General features: G+C 42.3%; 1 protein-coding gene across 1 annotated transcript in view; it reads left to right on the forward strand.

The window, feature by feature from the left end:
* The window catches only part of LOC119651042 (protein pelota), an 84165-nt gene that overhangs the window by 26486 nt on the left and 51630 nt on the right, over nucleotides 1–6049 (forward strand). The window lies entirely within an intron of this gene.

The raw sequence follows: 6049 nt of genomic DNA on the forward strand, positions 1-6049 counted from the left end.
ATTGTAGTTTTTTAGTGCAATTGGATGGTATGAACTCACTTTTCTCTGGTTCTCAGCGCTGACTAACAGTTCAGTCCAGATAAAAATTACGTATAATAGAGTGGATCACATCACTCCGACTACGAGCAGTCTGCAATTGTATCTTAATCGTGCGATGTTAGACACTTCCTATTTACCCTTGCTTAACATGAAGTAAAAGAGAACACACTAATGAAAGTAATAGTTAGTTCCCGAAATACAGTATATGTGTTTCTTAGTGATTTTTAGCTGATAAAGGAAATACTCTGTGTCCGGGTAGCTGAGTGGTTAGAGCACTAGGCTACCGTACGGAAGGTCGCGGTTCAAATCTCACTGGTGACAGTGGAATTTGTATCGTGATTTGACGTCGGATACCAGTCGACTCAGCTGTGAATGAGTACCTGAGTCAAATCAGGGTAATAATCTCGGGCGAGCGCAATGCTGACCACATTGCCTCCTACAGTCTACTGTAGTGTACCGTTACGGTCTTGAATGAAGTGCTCTAACACACTTCAAGGCCTAGATCCAATATGGATTGTTGCGCCAACGATTATTATTATTATTATTATTAAAGGAAATACTCTCTACAACCTATTTTTTTTGAAGAACTAACCTCTGCTTCCTTTTCACGGGCATGATTTGAGTGCCCCCTGAAACTCTGTCTGTATCGTGTTCACGCCTTTTTGGAGTATAGGGTATCCATATAGCTTCTTTGTTGTTATTGTCTTTTAAGCGAGGCTGTGCTTCAGTTTCATTTTCATCACACTTTTTGTTGTGCAGCTGATAAGCTCACATTCGCGAAACAAACACAAGACGACCACAAACATCCATGACGACTGGGATACGAATCCACGGTAATGAGATTGAGAGGCTAAGGTTCTACACACTCAACCATGGTATCGTAAAATTTTATATAAAAAATTTAAAATAAAATATTTATTAAAATCGATATTGTCCTCTTTAAAATAATGTCCATGACTACAACGCACTTATGCTCGCTCCAAATCCTCTAAATATTTTTTATTCTCGGTGGTTGTTATGTCCATCAAAAATATCTTTTCAGATAATAAACCTTGCCTTATCATCGTGCAGAACCTTGAGCCATGCAGTTTTTTGGCTACAGACTGCGTGTTTTTTTCGGTCTTGGCTTATTGGTAGCACGTTATTCACTCGCCTAATGTTTGGAACGTTGTACTCATAAACCCAAAACTCGTCTCCAGTAATGAATCGTTTCAGAGTCGTTTGTGCGAATCATATCTTGCATTGTCAACGTGGTCCCTTTTTGTATGAAATTCGGATCTTTTTGTTGATAGTTAATTGCGATTATTAACCAATATTTCCTCCATTTCACAATTTTTTGTTTGGTTTTCGATGTCGATGTTGTGGAGTACCAGCATCATTCTGTTTGTGCTTCGGTAAACAAAATATTGAGATGCTTCGCCCGCGACAATATCTCTTTCGGCTCTTCATCTCTCTTGTGTCATTTGGTTTCTCCTTACCTCCTCCATACCAACTTTGTAGGCAGTGCCCATGGGTTCGTATTTGCTTCAAGATGCAGTTTTCATGCTTTATTCCCTATATAGTCCCTTAAGACTATTTGGGAATTCCGGATGTACTTCTGCTGAACCGGATTTCTTTTGTCCTTGGACAATTTCTTAATTCTACTAGTAGTCGAGTTTTCTTCTGGAGACGAAATGTCGTCTTGGTTTGATAGTGTCGCATGCCTTGATTACATAGTGGGATTATTGTGGTTTCTTTCGGGTCATCATCTCCTCCCAGCATTGGAAATGCAGCTTCCTCAAAAATTCCGGCTTCCTGGTTCATTTGTTGTGGGGACTTCTTCCGTTGCCGGTTCTTTCATCCCCAGTGTCGAAGAGGATAATTTGGTGGTCAATGTGGGTATAGTTTCATCCTAGATCATCTCCCTCAAGGACATATTGACGTCATTAGATCGATAATCGGCCCTCTACATCAAATGATGATATGTATCCAACATTGGATAGCGCTCTGTCCAGTTTTACGCGTTGAAATCATCAGCAATTATTTTTGGGCTGTGGTCTCTATCATCCAATAAAAAAAACTGTTCAATATCCTTTCGCATTCCACTATCCGCTGCAGCCTTTGATAAGCTGTCTTGTTCTAATTACGTGTTTAGGATCTGTCATGATCATCGACGCATACTGCTGCAAAGTTATTGCATCCAAAGTAGCGACGTTTACTCTCTCAGCCTGCACACAATCCAATTTATGCTTACTTTTGTCACTGTAATCATAATAATTTAGCTTCGTCTATGGTAGGGCCTTGCATTCCACTGTTATTTCCTGTCTTTGAGTTGTATCTCGGCTTGTTTACTCAACACTTATTCTATTTTTCCGTTTGTATACTACCTCTGCAGTTTTCGCTCATTAGCTCGAACTCAACGTCTTGTTGCCATAAGGTCAGTGGGTTTCGGGATGATCGGCAACAAACATCTAATCAAATCAATCATATCGCGATCAGCATATGCATAATTTGACACAACCGTCGAAAAGGATGTGATCGTTGCTTACCTTCGCTGGATCTGCAGGAGGAAGCAGAACGCCTAGCCCCGAATTCAATACGTCTCCATGATGTGGTTATCATCGGAAACATAGAGACGTAAGGTGTTGAGAGTTCTGTTAATCGCTGGGAAAGGGGCAACTGTTCTACCTTGAAGAAGTATAACAAGTGTAACGTATTGTATGCTGTGCCTTGGTGATAGAAGCGGAAGCCGCCGGAAATAGCTTGGATTTCGCTAGCGTATACCGCATTACGAGAGAGCTTGCAGGTGATCATATGCCCTTTGGCGATCTTGTCAGGGATTTTAACGTTTTTCATTCACGCTGAGGAACAGTTAAAGGAGTGAAAAGGGCACTTCACTTCATCGATGCTAGAATCATCCTGGACCAAATCGAAAGTTTTTCTATAAAGAGCAGGCAGGTTTCCGCTCTGGATCGTCCTGTATCAACCATATTTACACTTTTCGAGCCATTGTAAAGTATTGTTGCGGAGTGTTGATCGCCGCCCTATCCGCTTTTCATCGATTTCAAAAAAGAAATTTATTGCTATTAGAGAGAGAGAGCAGCATATGACGCCGCCAAATGTCAAATGTTGTTGTATAGGCGTAAAATCTCTGAGGAATTTGAAGTCTAAAATGAAGTCAATCAGGATTGCATTTTGTCAACGATACTTTCAGTCTGCTCGCGGCCGATCAAGTTTTCGAGATGTTCTTTAATGCGTTCCAGGGTTATTTTAGCTATTAGCGATAATCCCCTTCTTTCCACCTCAGCGTTAGCATCTTTCACGGGACCATCGAAAAATTTTAAATCACTGCATTCTATGACATCTTCCGACTGATTGTTGATCTGATTGCTCGTAAGGTGTCGGCCAGTTAAAACCCAACTGACCTTTTGGCAGGCTCTGTGTTCGAATAATGTGCCGCCAATGTCGAGGCAATGGAAATTGTAGAAATCCACAAACCTCCCATCATTATCGTTACGGGCGCCAAGACCGTATTACCCCATCACATGTTCAAGGAAGATGTTGTCGGAGTCCACCTTGATCCATTGCGCTCACAATTTCGTCTTTAGCAAACCTCTCCTCAACTGCGTTTTATTGCTCCTAGAAAACATCCTTTCTCCACTATATCGGAAGTCTCCGTTGATGCTTAGCACTGTACAATTGTGATGCTCCTTAACCTGGACCACCATCCTGCAGTTTGAAGTCTGTCAGAAATCGGCGTCCAGGTCAAGAGTTCACCCCTTGCGGTAGCCGGTAGAAGCAACCCGACGTCGGATTCGTGTCTGCTACCACTTGGCTTCCCAGAGTACAAAAGCACATTGCTATCGGTGTGGCAAGAGGGAGAAGAGTATTCTCCCGAGTTCTGCTTACGTCCAAAATGTCCAGGTTATAACGTTGGAATTTTCACTCAAGCTGAAGAAGGTGAGCATTCGGGGGACACTCGATACCGTTGTCAAGGAGCCTGCACACATTCCAGAAACTAATCATAATCCGTTTTCGATAGCCAAAGGTCGTAGCCATGAGGTCAGGCGTTGTTGACGTTTCGGTAGTAATAAATATTGGCAAAATGTCTATCCCTTTCACTTGCCTCTTACGACAAACAAGGAAGATTTCGAGTGTATTCTTAAGTCTCAACTGCCGAATGGAGAACGATCTTGCTGTATAGGCCCATACTCGGAAATGTGATGATTTACAACCGAAATTGGTAGTGGATAGGTCCCACATTTAGGAAGCATGACAGAAATACATTGTTGGTTATGTTTTGCAGTCGAATTTACTATTTCAGGATAGACGCAGAATAGGGAAGAAGGTGTGTAATGCTTTTTGAGAAATCTTGGCACGTCACGTAGGAGTCAACGGCAGCCAGCAGACAACCATGGATTTACACAGATCTTTCATCATCATCAACGGCGCAACAACCGGTATCCGGTCTAGGCCTGCCTTAATAAAGAACTCCAGACATCCCGGTTTTGCGCCGAGGTCCACCAATTCGATATCCCTAAAAGTTGTCTGGCGTCCTGGCCTACTCCATCGCTCCATCTTAGGCAGGGTCTGCCTTGTTTTCTTTTTCTACCATAGATATTGCCCTTATAGACTTTCCAGGTGGGATCATCCTCATCCATACGGATTAAGTGACCCGCCCACCGTAACCTATTGAGCCGGATTTTATCCACAACCGGGCGGTCATGGTATCGCTCATAGATTTCGTTATTGTGTAGGCTACGGAATCGTCCATCCTCATGTAGGGGACCAAAAATTTCTTCGGAGGATTCTTCTCTCGAACGCGATCAAGAGTTCGCAATTTTTCTTGCTGAGAGCCCAAGTTTCCGAGGAATACATGAGGACTGGCAAGATCATAGTCTTGTACAGTAAGAGCTTTGGCCCTATGGTGAGATGTTTCGAGCGGAACAGTTTAAGCTGAAAGCTGAAGTAGGCTGAAATAGGCTCTGTCGGCTGCCAACAACTGTACTCGGATTTCATCTTCATAGCTGTTATCGGTTGTGATTTTCGACAGGAGAGATAAGAGAAATTGTCCGCGGTCTCAAAGTTGTAATCTCCTATCTTTATTCTTCACGTTTGACCAGTGCGGTTTGATGTTATTGTTTGGTTGGTTTTCGGTGCTGGCGTTGCCACCATATACTTTGTCTTGTCTTCATTGATGTGCAGACCAAGATCTCGCGCCGCCTGCTCGATCTGGATGAAGGCATTTTGTACGTCTCGAGTGGTTCTTCCCATGATGTCGATATCGCCAGCATAGGCCAGTAGTTGGGTGGGCTTAAAGAGGATCGTACCTCTTGTATTTACCTCAGCATCACGGATCACTTTCTCGAGGGCCAGGTTAAAGAGAAGCATGATAGCGCATCCCCTTGTCGTTGCCGTTGTTGATGTCGAATGGTCTTGAGAGTGATCCTGCTGCTTTTATCTGGCCTCGCACATTGGTCAGGGTCAGCCTAGTCAGTCTTACACAGATCTTTACCGAACTAAAAACCCTCTAATCGATTAATATCTCAACAAGATATATGATTCGCGTTATAATGCAATAAACATATATTATATACGCTCGATTTTTCGCTCTAGTAAGTTTTCCTTCTATAACGTAGAAGATAAATAGGTCAGAATGGGTCCTTGTGGTCATGCAATCCATTGTCCAAATAAGTCTACGATGACAGTCGTTTCTACTTACCTACCTTCATGTTTCCAGTACAGACCACATTGTCGTTCTGAGCAAAGGAAGTTCCGATTTTGCAAAATATATTGTTACTAATTGAACTTCCTACTTACTCAAATTTTTATCCAGTTTATCAAAAACATTTCCTAGTCCACTTAACTGAAATACGCTTCCTCAAAAATGACTAATCTCACAATCAAATTACGTTTAAAACTGTGCTGCATGGTTTTCATATCTTTATTGTAATTCAATTCAGGTGTAAATGCAAATTAATTAGCGATTATCAAGTCTGATTGCTCTTCCGGAAAAGTTCGCCCTGAGCAG

This window comes from Hermetia illucens, chromosome 3 (assembly GCF_905115235.1).
Source record: "Hermetia illucens chromosome 3, iHerIll2.2.curated.20191125, whole genome shotgun sequence".
NCBI lineage: Eukaryota > Metazoa > Arthropoda > Insecta > Diptera > Stratiomyidae > Hermetia > Hermetia illucens.